The sequence below is a fragment of the Dermacentor silvarum genome, chromosome 9 (assembly GCF_013339745.2).
Source record: "Dermacentor silvarum isolate Dsil-2018 chromosome 9, BIME_Dsil_1.4, whole genome shotgun sequence".
In the NCBI taxonomy this organism is placed as follows: Eukaryota; Metazoa; Arthropoda; class Arachnida; order Ixodida; family Ixodidae; genus Dermacentor; species Dermacentor silvarum.
Window position 1 is genome coordinate 2,835,691 of NC_051162.1, and position 17,462 is coordinate 2,853,152.

Below are 17,462 nucleotides of genomic sequence, written 5' to 3' on the forward strand. Positions count from 1 at the left end.
ATTTTTCGGCTGCCAGACTCTCTGTGAAAACCAGCTGCTGAGTCTCGGGAAGGCTGGCTTCCTTAAAAAGGCGTTCAATGGTTTCCTCAGTCAGATTTTTGAACTTTGCTTTACATTCAGCAAGCTCGGCTTCCACTTTCTTATTCCCATTGAGAAGTCGCACCTTAGATTTAGGCAATTCTAGCTCTGCGTATTGTCTCAACACGAGCCTTTTTTGATGGGCTTGCTAACAGACGTACATGCCTCACTTTGCCTTTTTTCCTTTGCCTGGCATCATGAGTCCGGAGCACATATTTCAAGCGTTCGCAAGCTTTGCAGCTCTTTTCATCAGTAAGCGGTGTGCACTTGTGCCGCCACATTCCACAGACATCTACATACGCACAATCTAGATGGATGTTATTAAATATTTCTTTAGAGGGGCCTCCAGCGCAGACATGCTTTTCATGAAAACACTGAACAGCACTTTCCACTGCACTTATAGAATTCAGACTGCTGCTACTCATTACATTGTCGACAGTTACAGCATGACCGTGAACAAACGTCCTCACTGACAGACAGTCATCACTCGAAGGTGTTACCTCTAGTACTTTACGGAGATAATGTGGCCCAGGACTCTGCCAAATCCATTTCAGAAAAAAATCACAGCTTTCAGCCCAAAGTTATCAAATACTTGCGCTGCCCATGCTTCGTTCGGGAGTTCGAGGCTTGGTGCATGTTTAGCAAGAAATGAAAATGACAAGTCTTCTTCCCTGCCCAAGGTGCAGGAAGGTGTGGCGTTATGCTGCTCTCTGTCATTGTTTTTTCCAGGGCATCCTTGGGGTTCGACGGAACTCTTATTCATGTTGTTTAGTTGACAGGAACTGGTGCATGTACCGTCACCATCAAAAGAACATGGACAGCCAATCTGGACAAAATAATTGTACACCGGAGGTTAAATGACCGTTCTCATATAAGAAGCAAAGCTACAATATTCAGCTAAACACTTCGCAGTAGTGACATGCACTGAATAACAGAACTGACAACTACACTGTGAAAAAAAGAAATTGGGTTCCAAAATCAATGATAGAGGCTGATGGACTAGCTCATGTCATAATAATGTAGTTAATGCCTATTGTGTGGGATATGACAAGATGACAGGGCAAATAAAGCCCAGAGTAAGTACTACTCATGGCGAAAAAAATTCAGAAGAGCGCATCAGTTATGAAGTGTGTGCAATATAGTTTACCTGACATTCTTCCATATCTTGAGTGAAGCAAGGTGTGATACGCAGTTCATTCTCCACTTCTTCCGGGCGTTCATCTCGTTCCATACACTTTGGATTCGATGGATGAAATAAACTAGTAGTGGCGGTGCCATCTCCAGTACAATCTCGACCTGTGCTGCCAACCTGCATGAAACAAAATTGCGTGCAAGATGTTTTAGGTGTGTTCTCAAAAAGAGCACCCAAGCACACGTGAAGCGAGTAGCTTACCTTGGTTTCAGTTCGTTCAGCATTACGAGGCGGTGTGTTTGTCGAAACACTAAGCGCCTGGCATGACATCAGCGCGGCAAGTTCAACTTGCTGTCGTTTCTCCAGAGGCTTTAAGGCTGTTTCCGGCCCGACAGACACCGCAGTGGCTGAAGAAATTTGCTCAGGTTGCGTCGCATCGATGTTGTCGAGTTTCGGCCGACGTCGCTTAGGTGCTTGCGCAGGAGGTTCTCTCTTCCTCGGCGGCTTTCGTAGTTTACTTGACCGTGTGAGGTACTTTGGACAGTTCGGAAATACAGTGGGAACTGCATTTGCAGACAGAACAGGCCTCTTTGGCGCGTCAAGTAGCACCCTTCCATCGAGCTCCGCGTAATATGTCGTCGATATCATATCGCCTGAAAAATGCTTGGCGCAGACGTGGTCGGTAGGCATTAGAGTTCTGTCTGCCCTCGGAATTGCACCGCGCCACTGCTCTAAACGACCACTGTCAGACGGCGCTTTGAATAGAGGCACACGCTCCGCACAAGTTCGGTATCCAGAATTGCAGTTCGTGAAGAAACACTTTCTACCCATTTCAAACTCTCAGAAGGCCGCTTCCACCTTGGTCGAGGGCCCGTGGCGACAATACACAAGCACAAGATGATGAATGGCACGTGAACAAAAAGTGTGCCTTCAAAACAGCACGGCCGCACATGCAAGCACAAAGCGCACAAAGACAGCGAGGCACGCGCCTTCCCGCCGAGGCTGGGACCGCATACCGCAGCGCCCTCTACGACGGCGCCTAACCAGCTGTAATCAAGCCGAACATAATCTGGACGCGAGCGAGCGGCGCTACCGCGCGCGTTGGGGGGAGAGTGTCAGCACCTCTTCTTATTCTTACACCGTGCTCGCAAGGGTCACCTTCAACCCCTCGCCTTCGGCTGAAGAACGAAAGAACCGCCGCTCACTTACTCAACCACCGCTCCCTCGCTCTTCAAAAGAGTGGCTCAAAAGATCCGGCTCGCTCCTGAGCGCTCAGGAGCGAGCCGCTCTTTTCGCCTCGGCTCTCTCGCTCTTCAAAAGACCCGGGTCGCTCTTTTGAAGACCAAGGGAGCCGTGGTTCAGTAAGTGAGCGGCGGTTCTTTCGGAGTGAGGACGCCGGTTCTCTCTCCTTGAATGAGCCGTGCCGAACCGTTCAGTCAGAGCTGGGTCTTATGCTGGGTTTCGATGTTTTTCGATTTCTGACCGACGAATGGCGGTCAGTGTGGGCCGACTCGCGTTACCGGTACTCGCTCTCAGTGTGTGGTGTGCGCAGCAGTCCCTTTGTTTTTTTGTGCGTCTTATGGTGTGGCACCCGATGCTACCGAGGGGAGAAGTAAAGAAGTCTTAATTGGAAAGGATGGTACCGTTCGTTGCCTGCTGCTGTTCGAACGATGACGCACGACTCTCACCGATCATCGTGCGCTAGTCCAATAACACTTCGAAGATGGTCTTTCATGTCTTTAAAGACAACAGGTGAACGTACAGTTTACGTCCTGGCCTTGATTTGTGCAAATTAGTGCAGTCATGAAAATTTCGCCCATGACATCCACTGCAGTGCATTTTCTGAGCGTGTATCATTAGCGCGTCATTAAAACGAGGCCAATTATCTGTTTTGCTGTAGTAGAACTTCAGTTCTTTTCTTTTTGTCCTGGCGTATGATGGCATGATCGCCAGTATCGCGCGTGCACTCAAGAGAAAAAAAAAACGGAAGGTACGTGCGGCAGTTTTGTGGATCTTTCGTATGATTTTTGTTTTGTACTTCAAGAAATGATTTCTACATTCATTTTGCATGGCGTTACAGCTTACTCAAATTATAGTGAACGTACGTATGTGAATAAATGAATAAAGTTGAAACTTATTGTACAATAATTTTATGTTCATAGTTTGACAAAACTTGATTTTAAAGTACCACAAGAACGGACAAGCTTCTGCAATGACGATGAAGTTACACATTTTTTTTCTGAAAAATGTACGTCGCATACTGCCTGTCACAGTATCTTAAGTATTTATTCCCCAATAGCAGAAAAGAAAGCGTCATTACAACAAAAAATTCACGCTTTTAATATATGTAGGAACATTCTCTGAACATAGCGAAAATACTAATAACAGGGTTATTAAATTATGCATATATCGTTTTTTTTTTCAAAGCCACATAACTATAGAATATGCATAACGCAGGTTACAGGTTTAAGTGAACCGGTGAGCCGTTCAAATGAACCGGTTCACTTCAGTGAGCTGAGCCGTTCCGAGCCGCTCAATGTAGTGAGCCGTTTTGCCCATCTCTACCGCAGCAACGGCGGGTAGCGGAGAAACGCTGAGTCCACGACTCCACGTCTCCGTTACAGGCACGTTGACTCGCCGCATGCCGTTTGCTATTCGCGGGCCGCCGTTCGATGGCGGTTTTCCTCGCGAACGGCGAGATTTTCCCGCCGTAGAGAGGATGAGACCGGGACCCATTTGTGCGGCAGCCTCACCGCCACTGCCGCCGATCGCTCGAAAAAGGCCTAGCGCCGATATCGTCGCTAGGCCTTTTCCGGCTCACTTAAAAGCTAAAATGGACGGTGCTTCGAAATGAATTACCGTCGCTCACAAGCCGCAATATTTTCTTACCGTTGTGATCGCTCTTCGCAATAATTGTACACGAAGAAGAAAACACACTTATATTAGCGGCGCCACCGGCTGCGATGCGAGCACAGCCGCGCCGGTTGTCTCCCGTCGGTAGCCGTGCAGGGCTGCAGCTGAGCTCGACAAGTATCGGAGCTCTCGAGTTCATGTGTAACGTTTGACAGTGGATATCGTTCTTCATATAATGTACAATTTTCGCATCACTTTATCTAGGGAAAATTATTTTTCTTGGGACAGAAGCTGCAGCCGATGTTCTCGTCGCCGGTGGCGGAGGCGCGCAGCTTCGCAGTCGTCGATTGGCCCGTTGATCGTGCTGCGGGCGGTGCGCCGGCCGAACTACCGTCTACTTTGGATACCTCTCGCGCGGCAGACGTTCGAGGGTACGGGAGGCCGGTTCGCCGTCGGTATATTTGCCTGTAGCGTGGACTAAAGAAAAATAATATCTAGGGACTTTAGCGTGGACGTGCCTTAATCGGAAGTAGGAGGTGTTTCGAGAAGCGCGTTGGCGATGGCTTGTCACGTGACATTCGGAGCAGCACTTGGCGAGGAGGAGAGACCAGCCGACGAGGAGAGTAGCGAAGGAAAGAGCGAAACGAGCGAGGGCCGCATTTCGATCATCAAACGCGTGTAACTCCGTTATTAAGTCACCATTTCGAAAAATCCTCGCGGCTACGTGTTTGTTGTAGACTCGTGCACAACTGCATCACAACTAAATTTCGACCTCTGGGTGGCTTAGGGGCCCTTTAACAAATTTATTTTTTTATTTTATTTATTCAATACTGCAAACCTTGTACAGGTCCAAGCAGGGTGAGTAAAAAGGTAAACAATACAAATACAACAGAGTTAATAACGTTTCAAAAACATCAAAGTGAGAAGTCATCAAATTGAGGCGAAAGGCAATAAAGAATCATTCCACTCAGTTACAGTGAGAGGAAAAAATGAAAACTTGAATAAATATGTTCGGGCAAAATAGGGTGTCAGCGAAGTAGGATGATGGTGGCGAGTATGCCTTGATGTAGAAGATGATAGATAGATGCATAGATTGATTGCTAGGTGCCGATTCCACAGCAAGAAAATAAATTGCAAACGTAAAGCTTTCCTTCTTTGTTCGAGACATTGAATGCCATTAGCCTGCATTATTTCAGAGGGTGAGTCATACGGAGAAACTTTCGAGTAAATGAACCGTACAGCCTTCCTCTGTACCTTTTCGAGACGGGAAATATTGTTTTTAGTAAACGGACACCAAACCACACATGCATATTCAAGTTTAGGTCGAACTATTGAATTGTACGCAAGTGATTTTACACTCGGGGGGGGGGAGTTTTTAAGCTTATGTCTTAAAAAATATAATTTACGGAACGCAGAAGAGCAAATGTTATCTATATGCAAATTCCAAGTTAGAGTATTAGTAAGTGTAACGCCTAGGTACTTATATCCCAAGTAACGCAAAATGTTGCCATAACGTTCTCTGAATGTGCACAAATGTCGGCGTATAACGTTGCCTACATGCTGCTAATGTCCTCTTTTTTGATCGCCAGACAACGTTGGGTCGTAACGTTGTGGCAGCGTTGAGCAGCACATTCACGACGTTAACATAACGTTACCAGAACTTCCTGGCAACGTAATGTGGATGTTGCCTTTTGTCACTTGAGCTTTCAGGCAACGTTCGTATGTGACGTCGAAGCAACACTCAACTGACATTGCAGAATATTTGTAGACATGCATAACAGCAGTGCTGTCAGCATGACATGGCTGACAGCACCGCAAACCCTTAAATTTATATTTGCTTGACAGATAATTTACTCTAGTAGTTTTCATGTTGCATATGCATGAAAATGTGAAACCAGAATTAGTGAAAAACAGCATCTATTACGTATATATCTTGTGTAGCTTACCAAGATATCTGTGTACCTTACCTTGTGGTAAGATACACTATATACGTAAAATAATGCTGTTTTCACCAGTTCTTGCTTACGACATGAAAACTACTAGAATGCATTATCTGTCAAGCAACTATAAATTTAAGGGTTTGCGGTGCTGTCAGCCGTGTAATGCTGACAGCACTGCTGTACAGGCAGCTCATCTGTCTTGCACTATATATAGTACCAACGTGCCCTAAGCCAGAATCTTTAAAGTGTTTCACATGGTGGTTTGCCTGACTTGTCTTGCTGTTGTCCATAGCAAGCATATAAATGCTAACTGCAAGTAAAAGTGCACAATGCAAAGCTGCGAAGTGGTTCATAAGAACAATTTTTCATTTTGGCTATAACAGCAAGAGAAGCAGCATGCACGTCCAATGTGCAGAGGTTCTCGTATAAAGGTTCTCGCAGCAGGAAAGTAAATATGTTCCACAAATGTTCATTTCCTTAAACATATCATTTAAGCTTAGACCACAGAAAAAAATCAGTCTTTGCTTCCGACTTACTGCTCTAAAAATGATGTGTCGGTAGCTGCATGTGCTTTCAAGAAATTGCATAATAGCCAACATCAGCTGCTAAGAACAAATGCTAGTATGTAGGAATTGTTTGTGCAGGAGGAATATGTGGTGGTTGAATATGCACCCATGAATATGCATTGGTCCAACTTAAATAATAGTGAATGCCATAGACAAACCTCGTTATAATGTCAAACCATGCATTTATTTACTGTCTGCTTACATCATCCTGGCAAACAAATGACACTTATATAACAGTAACTTAAAAACTGATAACACACTGATAACACACTTAAATATATTTTCTATTAAACATCAAGGTCTTCTATCGCATATTAAGACTCTACTAACAGCTACAACTACAACACAATATATTTTGCTTTCCCATGTAGGTCAGACTTCGAAATTTTTTGCTTTTTGTCGAGTTCCCTTATTTTAAATGGCAGAACACAATTTATACTTCTTAATAAAAGCACAAATACTGTCCTCCTTCACTTTGTAATGTACAACACAACACAGTAACATACCAACAACACAACACAGTAACACAACACAGTAACTTGCAGACATGGCAGCAAGTGTGAAGTAGTCAACACAGCCCAAGGCGTAGAGTAACAGAAAGTCATCCAAGCACTGACAGCCAGCCATCACTTTTGCAGAGGATGGACAGCAGCACAAGTGATGCACACATGCCTCCCTCGGTAGCTTCACTTGCATCCAGACCTCACTAGTTTCCAAGCCAATAATGCGGTAACCTGCAGAGACATCAATTACATCAAACTATAAAGTGCCATCTGAAACACTGAAGTAAGCCATGTTTACTGTGAAAACAGGCTGTAAAAATGCTTACAAACAACTTAAGCTTCGCATAACTGTGAAACAAACAATAGTGACTTTACACAGGAGAATAATGCAAAACATCAAAAAGCAAAATTTCAGTAAAACCTAACCATTATAGCTGTAAGTTTGGACACAAGAGCAAGGAAAGCACAAAAAACAATGCCCACAACTTCCTTTATTGCGCTAAGCAGTTAAGACGTTAGTATCAATATATTCCTTTCACATAAAGCTTCCTTGCAATGCCACGGCTGCTTGTTACATACAGTTCAGTCTTTGAAGAAAACAAAAATTAACAAATGATGTGAATGCTCTACCACGGTACCAAAAACACATTTCATTCGTGATGAAAGAAAGTTCCAATGAGTGAGTGATAAAATTGACTTGTTGGTACAACTTATTGGTCAATTGCAGCACAGATATTGACAGAAAAGACGAGACAATAGACGTGTGCTGACTTCCAACAAAAAGCTTTATTTTCAGCGATCCATGTTTATAGCCGTCACTCATCACATTGCACACGCGCAATTCACACCCTTAGGAAGGTCAACTCTGTCTGATAAGTGCACAGATGCTGACACACACAGAGCCAAGTCGCGCAATCTTTTCAGCTTCAATAATTTCACGTGTTAGTTGATCACCGCTACTGCTGACAACAGTACACCGAGCAAACAATGGTTCACAGGCACATGAACTGCAACAACATGCAAGCCAACTGTCATGCACGTTTTTCTTGACATTGTAGAGTGTTCTCTCAGCTGGTCATTGATACAGCGTCCTGTTTGGCCTATGTACTGTTTACCACAAGAAAGAGGCGTACAGTTATTCATGTTGATAACATAGGTGACGAACAGATTTTTGTGCTTTTTGTTACACTTGTGTGCTGCGCTGAAACATTTCCTTTGATTACACAACTTTATAAGCTTCTGAGGTGCAAAGAAGACAACTTTAACTTTGGAACGATCTGCAGTTTTCACGATATTGTGAGACAGCTTATGAATGTATGGTATGACAGCCACTTTAAGTCTGTCAGATGGAGTGATCACATGGCAACCACTCGGTGCATGCGCTTTTTAGAGTAGAGGTCAAGTGTTCATTGCATCTGACAGACATAAAACTGGCCGTCATACCCTACATTCATAAGCTCTCACAATATCAAGAAAATTGCATATCATTCTAAAGTTGTGTAATCAAAGGCAATGTCACAGCACGCCACACATATGCAACAAAACACCAAATTCCGTTTGTCACCTGTGTTAGCAACGTGGTTTATTGTATCCCCCTTGTGGTAAACAGTATATACGTCAAATGAGACACTGTATCAATCACCGGCTCAGAGAACACTTATACAATGTCAAGAAAAATGTGCGTGACAGTAGGCTTGAATGTCACTGCAGTTCGTGTGACTGTGAACCATCGTTTGCTCAGTCTACTGTTTCCAGCAGAAGCAGTGATCAACTAACACGTAAAATAATTGAGGCTGAAAAGATTTCGCGACTTGGCTCTGTGTGTATCAGCACACCTTCTGTACACTTGTCAGACAGAGTTTACTTTCTTCCTAAGTGTGCGAATTGCGCATGTGCAATGCAATGACTGACGGCTATAAACATGGGCCAGCAAAAATAAAGCTTTTTGTTAAAGAGTTGCCGCATGTCTCTCGTCTTGACTCTTCTGTTGTTGCCTACATCTGCACTGCAATTCAGTGCCTGAACGACCAGCTACAACTACGCTACAGGTGTTGCATATGGGGAGAAGGGTTGAATATTGCTCTACACCGCAAAAGTTGTCGTTGCTATCCGCGGATGACGAATACGGAAGTTCTGGCCGTGGAAAAACCAAATTAGAACGCGAGCTCTTGGAAGCGGTGTTAATAGAAAATTCTGGACCTGATAAGTAGGTTAGCGCCACTTCGCAGGCAATTTTAAACAAAGAAATGCAACTCATGAGTAGCCAGAAATAAGCTGGTTTGTTAATTCTGCTTTTGTTTTTTCTTCGGCTACCTAAACGCGAAAAACTTTGTCACTCGATTGAACCGCTCGGCCAAAACCAAGCATGAGAAGATGATTTTTTCTCCTCAGGGGCACCACATTTTGAAAGATATGCATCAAATGCATCTGAAAAGTTAATCATTTCGGTGCAATACATGCATTGTTACAAACATTACAAAAACTTGAAAAAATGTGAATGATACTTACTACCCACAGCTTCCAATTTATCGGGGCTCAATGTCGGCTTCTCAACAGCACTGCCGTCCTTCAAGCACCGACAAGGAGCCCCTGTGACGCTCCTACGCCGAGCGCCAGGGCTCCCCACATCAGTTATGCCAGTTCTTTGCAGAACAGGGAATCCCGGCGATGGCACTGGAGCAGGCCCCAGTTATCGTTGCCAATGTATACAACATTTCCTAGGTGTACCTGCAATAAAAGATGGCAGAGACACATTAAGACTGCTTACGTGTGGGAACGTGAAAGCACCTTTAGTCAACCAAATGGCTGCAATGTGACGTGCACAGTGTGACACGCACTAGGCACACCTTAAGTCAGCCAGAACCAAAGAGCTGCCGTGGCGTAAGGGAAGCATGCTCCTTTCACACTCCAGGTTCTATTCCTACCCAGTCTGCACAACTTTCTTATTAAAGCAATTAATTTGCTTTGTTTACATGAACCTACCTAAATTTGACATTACTCAAGCGTTTTGATGTGCTTTTATTGCTTGTGCAATAGGCTATCGGTTTTATGTCAATAAGTGCTGTTAGCAAAAATAAATATGTCTAACCGTGCGATAAATGTAACCGGAAATGGCAGGTATGTCCAGTGGCATTAGTGGGGGGGCTGCAAACAAAATTATATAGGTTACCCTGTTTCAAACTTATTTTAAAGAGCAGTTTCAGTGAGCCCAAGTAGAGTCAGCTTTTTGCAGTGCAGAAACAGATACAGTTTGTGCCAGCCAACCAGATGAAGAGCTGTCCTAGTAACTGTCTCTAATCACCCTCTCAGCAATTAGTGATAGCCAAAGTAGAGCTTGTATCTCTACAACTGACACATGTCCCATTTCCTTAATGTGGTATTCGTCACTGATTTTGATGGTCAATTGGTTGCCATAGATGAACAATCGAAATTTGGCGTGCAGCACCAGTCGTGTTAGTGCATCATCAAGTGGCACGAACATATTTCTCCCTTGAGTGAATTATGGTGCTCTCCTGGGCACATGTTGAGGCACCAGCCAGTCTGCCCCATGTACATTTGACTGAATATATACATGATCAAAGGAACAGACTGCTACCCCTGACGAACACAAGACAAATTGGGTTGCATCTTTAACTCAGCAAGCCTCAATTCTCATGTGGACTGCTATGCATGCACATTTCCAGTGAAAAATAAAGTAGGCAGGATATGCACGACAGCTCACAAGTGAATTCAGAAAGGCGAGCAGGCAAGGGAGGTTTGCTTGGTTAAAGATACCACCAAATTTGTCTAGTGTGTATGAGAGGCAGCTCACTGTATTTCTTTCACACCTGGTCAAATGTATAACGAGCAGACTGGCCAGTAACTAAAGGTGCCAAATAAATTCCCATATTTCACTCAAGAGACCAGCTTGCTCGTCCAGTTTGGCCGTGCATTGCCGCGAAAGGACTTCAGACTGGATTAAGATCATCTGTTTTCACCTACGGTGAAAAATTCACACGACAGATCAGTGAGGCATGCCACATAAACAAGACATGCGAGCTAGACCCCATGATCAATTCATGAAATAAAAGGCGTCCTTACTAGATGACAAGTGATTGAAGTTAGTCTGCACCCCCCCCCATATTTACTTTCCTTTTTACACAAATACCATTTATTGTGATTTTACGCTTTTATATTACAACTTATGCCTTCCCTCTGAACGAAATTGTGCACAAAATAAGCACACATCCAGTGTTGCTATTTTTAATCCTTCCATCAAAATAAATGGTCAGTTAGCCGCAGTCATGTTGTATGGTACCCTTTTCCTCCCCATGTAAATTCTATCCTGAAAAGTTACATGAACTGACCGGCAAACTCATACGTACACTATTATTTCACCTAGCAAACACGGCTGGTTCTTAGAAAATGCACAAATACGGTGATAGGTATCTGTTGGCATACTGTAGCAATAGTAAGTGCCAGTTACCTTCGACACTAGACAGTTTGAGTATAGCATATGCAACTAATAGCGTATGCCTATACGATATAGTACAGCGTACACTAAACAGCATATATTTATTAGTTTTAGTTAGCCTGCGAGATCTTCCGATCTCAGAGGTCATATGCCATCGTCGCACCTATCTCTCGACTTCACTGACAGGTGGCGCTGATATATGTCGGTTTCCCTCGTTAGGCTTCGTGTCGTTCGAAGCGAGAAGCGATCTCGAAAACTCCACAAGGTTAACCATATTACACTGTTGTCAAAGCGGCCTGATGGTAAGCGAAAGCTATTTACACAGTCATTTGCTACGAACGAAGCGAATTCTGAAAAAGCCAAGCCAAATTCAATTCGAAGCGGGCAGAGGGGACCACCGCCATGTTTAACGTAAACCACGCACAGACGGTAATGCTAAATCTGAGAAATAGCATGCATACGCTATCGGTCGGATAGCGTTCTGCACATGCGCAGTGATGACCCGCTATTTTATATCATACGCAATGACATAGCGTACGCTAAACTAAAACTGTCTACTGCTGCAATACTTCAGCTGTCAGGCATCTACAGTGCTTAAGACACCACAGAAGTGTAAGTGCACAACAAAAACAAGCGGCGCATCAACCATAAATTTGACTTGAGAGTAGTGACAACATAGGCTGTTTCGTGTAGCTAAAACACTAGCCAATATGTAGAAAGTATATGCACAAGTATACATACCTATAGATATTTGCCTACCTAACTTAAAACTATAAGAGCTTACAGTGCATATGATGCTTGTTCTAGACACTGGTATTTTTCAGAAAAATACTCTTAGAATTAGATATAATGCTTTTTCAATTCATCCAGCCAGTAAATGAAGTCGTACACATATCATTATAATTTGGACTTGCAGGTTGAACATATTCTGACCTGAGCAGCGCCAAGCAGAATGAATAGACCGAATGCCCACTGTGCTGACCAAATACACAGGATAAAACAAAAAATATGGAAAGGGACCCCAAAGTATTAGAAATACTTCTTGACAGCTGTAGAATTAGGGCTTGTTGGTTGATTGTCACTATTAAAATTACACTAAAGCCAATAAGACTGTTCTGTATGGTGTAGTTGAAATCAAATTCATTTGACGAGCAACATTGCAATAACCAGCAAACATGGCAAGAGCAAGCAGACATGTGCGAAATAGTGTGCTTTTTTAATAATAGAGCATCAATACAATTAACTACCTACCAGTTAGCTATGTGTTCTATGCTGTATTGACTAGAAAAAAAGAGAAAAATAATGTAACTGGACATAGACTTGCAACTGCTACAATGCCTACTTGCATGAATGGGGATAGCTTGCCAAGAATATTAAAAAATGGGAGAGAAAAAAGCAAGCTTACTAGAAAACACTTCAGAACTGTAATAACTGCAGCACAGTGAATACTGGTCTTAATGTATCATTTCAAGAAGTTTGAGCTCATCAAATGTGTATTTTCCAGTGGCAGTTATTCTTGGAACAAGACAGAAATAATCGTGAATTTGAATGTTAAACAATGGTAAGCACACTGTGTGCTTACACCTATGACATACTTGGCCCATTACACTTTGAATTCTTATATGCGCAGAAGCTGCACAAGAGTGTAGTGTAAACACTAAAAATTCGGAAATAAAATCCTACAGCATAGGAAACAGTTTCAAAACAAGAAAACCAAAATGAAAAGTGATAAATAGTGTGTACTAAGCAAAATTAAAATGTAACTTGCAGCCAAGCGATTGATGCAAGAAAAAATACTTAACATCAAGACATGTTAGGTATACTTTTATATAGAACACAATAAGGTGTGCATAACAGCTATGAACACAAATAAACAGCAAGGTGCATAAATATTTGGCCTATTTAGTAAGCTGTGTTGACTAATGTCGATTAACTTATCCACAAATGATACCAAGATGCTATTTTTTGGAACACGTACACTACATACATACATACCTGACCCGACCATCCAGATTACACGTTGCACTACGGCAGGCATGGCCAAGGGGTCTGGTGGCTCCTCCGTTATGTGGGCACTGTTATGGGTCACAGCCTCGCCACTATAAAATAAGTTCTGTGTTAACTTACAGCAGAGGCACACAGCTTTATAAAGCTGTCAAATTGTCTAGACATGCATGGAGCATCTAAATATAGTCACAAAAACAATGTTTGCATTATTGCAGGGTGGCAACAGAGCACAAAGTAGAAGTCACTGATGAATGTCTTGATAATGGGGACCCTTTGATCACAGTAAAATTATTGACACGCAGCAGCACATAGCAAAGAAATGTTTGTTTACAAAACAATTCATTTTTTTTTCATGACTCAGTTTAACTTTTCCCTGCCATGTTTAGTTACGTATAAGGTATGTCAAAACATCTTGTCTTAAAAAGTAAGTTGGACTAGTAGCAAGCTGTGATTGCTTAATTTTTTTTTCTCTAAAACTGTCGTAAACCGAAAACTTCGTAAGCAGATATTATTTACAACGTCGAGGCAAGGAAACAAGTTTCCTTGGACAAATAGATATGAAACAAGTTTCCTTGCCATGTAAGCAAGGAAACATCATTGCAATAAGAATCGGTGAAGAGGCAAATGAGTCGTTATTATGCAACTTCAGCAGAAAAGCGGGGGCTCACGCGCCGCACGCACATGATGAACACGATTATTTTCGAACGTTATATTTCTCATCGGAAGAAAACGCTTATCAAGATTTTCAATTTCGCATCGAAGCAATAAACTTGCGTAACTAATTGCTGACAACCAGCGATCAGCAAGCATCAGCACAGGTATTACTGTTGTCGCGGGACTTCTATTTCATACGCTCGCGCACGCTATGCACACACGAGAAGCTCACACAACACGCGTGTAGTTAGCCAGCATGATTACTTACATTTTGAATGGTACGACACGGTCGCGAAGCGCTCTCCAAGTTGCCGGTGCTGCGACGACGATGTTACTCCCCGCATACATGCCGCTGCGTAGTGGACGAGCTGAGGCACGCCAACACACATTATTTCTTTGCGACGTCCACCTAACTTTTCAGAACGAGAACAAAGAGACCGCACTCCACGGCATAAAATCGTTGGGCCACATTTGCCTGGCGCGCCACGCATACGGCGAGTTTGCAGCATGACACAAGGTATCTTCAGGCACTTCTGTGCACGCTAACTGCGACCTACTTCATAACAGCAAACACAAAAACACACGATCAAGCAAACGCGACGCTCGTAGCACCCCGCACATACGACCGCCATCACAAAACACGATGGATGGATGGATGGATGGATGGATGAGGCTGAACCCTTTAAATCGGGCGGTGGCATACGCCACCTAGCCATGGCTATTAACATAATTTGTACTTTGTGGTGGGTGAAATTTCACCCCTGCCTTAATTTTATCCACCAATCAGATAACCTCTGTTTGGTTATTTCTACCCGCTTAAAGTCTATTTTGCCTTCACTGTCCCTAAACCCCAATGCTTTGAAAAAATCAGCCCCGTTGCCTTGCACTGTAGGGTTAAGCCCCTTACAGAAAAGTATGAGGTGTTCAGCCGTTTCCTCTTCTTCTCCACACGCACAGCACAACGTGTCTATACCTTGGTACTTGACTCGGTACATCTTAGTCCGCAATACTCCCGTCCTGGCTTCAAACAACAAAGAGCTTCCCCTAGAATTATCGTAGATATTTTCTTTGGCAATTTCTTGCTTGAAAGTTCGGTATGTGCCCAGTGCTGATTTCGTCTGCATCCCTGTTTTCCACAGACCCCTCTCTGTTTCCTTAACCTTTTTCTTAACCGCTGTTTCCTGGTTTGCACCCCTCCTGCAGTCCAAATATTTGATTGACAGTTTTCTGGTCAGCTTCCTCCATTTTGTATCAACATTCCTCATGTACAAGTAACTGAAAACTCTCCTTGCCCACCGCTTTTCTGCCATCTCTCTCAATCGCTCCTCAAATTCTATCTTGCTGCTGGCTTCCCTGCCCTCGAATGACGTCCATCCCATGTCACCCTGTACCCCCTGATTTGGTGTATTTCCGTGTGCTCCCAGAGCCAGTCTACCTACCCCTCGCTGCTTAACTTCCAACCTTGCTCGAACCTCTGATCTCATGCACAGGACCGCATTGCCGAAAGTCAAACTAGGGACCATCACCCCTTTCCAAATCCCTCTCACCACTTCGTACCTATTGTAATTACACAGTGCCCTATTTTTCATCACAGCTGCATTTCTGCTACCTTTAGCCGTCACATATTTTTCATGTTCCGTTAGGTACTCAGCCCCATTGTTTATCCACACTCCAAGATATTTGTACTTATCCACCACCTCCAGCGTAACCTCCTGTATCCTATGCTCGCTGCCCTGATTATCATTAAAAGTCATGACTGCCGATTTTTCTTTACTAAACTTCAAACCTAAGCTATCTCCCTCTTTACCACAGATGTCCATTAATCTCTGCAAGTCTTCCTTGCTGTCAGCCATAAGTACAATGTCATCTGCATACATCAGTCCTGGTAATGACTGTTTAATCCATTCTCCCTGCTTGGAATAGGAAAGGTTGAAGCCAAGTCCGCTCCTCTCTAATTTTTTCTCTAATCCTTGTAAATACAGCATGAACAACAGAGGTGACAGAGGGCACCCCTGCCTAAGCCCCTGCTGTATCTCTATAGGCCCAGATACCTTGTTTTCCCATTTTATAACACCCTGTTACTTTTATAGATATCTTTTAAAAGATTTCTTACTCCATCTTCCACCTCTAGAGTGCCCAGTATGTCCCACAAATCCTTTTGGATTACACTGTCATAGGCTCCCTTGATATCCAGAAAGGCAAGCCATAGGGGCCTGTGTTCCTTTTCTGCTATTTCAATACACTGTGTCAATGAGAACAGATTATCTTCTAACCTTCTTTGTTCTCGGAACCCATTTTGTAGTTCCCCCAGCACCTCCTCGCTCTCCACCCATGCCTGCAGTCTGTCCTTTATAATCTGCATCACCACCCTGTAAACCACTGACGTCACTGTTATGGGACGGTAGTTGTTTATGTCGGCTTTGTCCCCCTTTCCCTTATATATCATGCTCATCCTGCTCAGTCTCCACCCGTCAGGGGCTTTACCGTCCATTATCATTTTGCTCACTGCCTCTCTTAATGCTTTCTTAGATTTTGGGCCCAATGTCTTTATCAACATAATTGGGATGCCATCAGGACCTGTCGACGTGCTACTAGGAACCCTCTTCTCTGCCCTTTCCCACTCGCTTTGTGCCAGTGGAGCCACTGCACTGACTAGTCCATCCTCACCTGATTGAGCACATGCTATGTTTCGTTCTTTAAATTTTTCTGTCATCATTGTTCTTATATGTTCCATTGCCTCATCTCCCTCTAGTCGAACACCTTGAGCTGTAACTATAAACCTCTGCTCTAGGCTAGTCTTATTACTCAAGGAGTTGAGATGTTTCCAAAATTTCTTCGCTGCTTTTCTATCCTTTTTGTTTACTTCTGACAACCATTGGCTCCCCTTTCTTCTGATCTTCTCATTGATCAAATTGGATGCTTCCCTTCTACAGCTTAAGAAGTTGTTCCATTTTCTGCCTACATCAGCTTCTGGTTCACCCCTCTGCTTTGAATATCTGTGTTCCCTGGATGCTTCCTGGCGTTTCTCTATGGCCTTCTTAACCTCCTCATCCCACCAGCTCTTGGGTTTACGTCTTCTGTTCCCTTTTGTCCTGACTCGTACCTTAGTAAGCTCTAGCTCAAATAGTCCTGTTAAATTTGCATATGTCCATTCTGTTTTTGTGTCCTCTGAAATTACTTCCTCAATTTGCTGGGTTGCTATTTCAAGCTGCTTTTCCGAGTAAAATATCCCACCTGGTTGTTCATCTTGCCTCCTACCTACTTTCATTTCCCTTC

The 17,462-nt window shown here is 43.5% G+C and overlaps 1 protein-coding gene and 1 long non-coding RNA gene across 2 annotated transcripts in view; both read right to left on the reverse strand.

Moving 5' to 3' along the window:
* The window catches only part of LOC119465107 (probable cytochrome P450 12a4, mitochondrial), a 221,421-nt gene that overhangs the window by 12,537 nt on the left and 191,422 nt on the right, over positions 1-17,462 (reverse strand). The gene's annotated exons all lie outside the window — the stretch shown is intronic.
* LOC125939988 (uncharacterized) lies at positions 7,231-13,621 on the reverse strand. The gene is made up of 3 exons (XR_007463228.1): positions 13,521-13,621; positions 9,581-9,799; positions 7,231-7,303 (listed from the first exon to the last, which is right to left on the reverse strand). It is a non-coding gene; the product is annotated as an uncharacterized LOC125939988 (long non-coding RNA).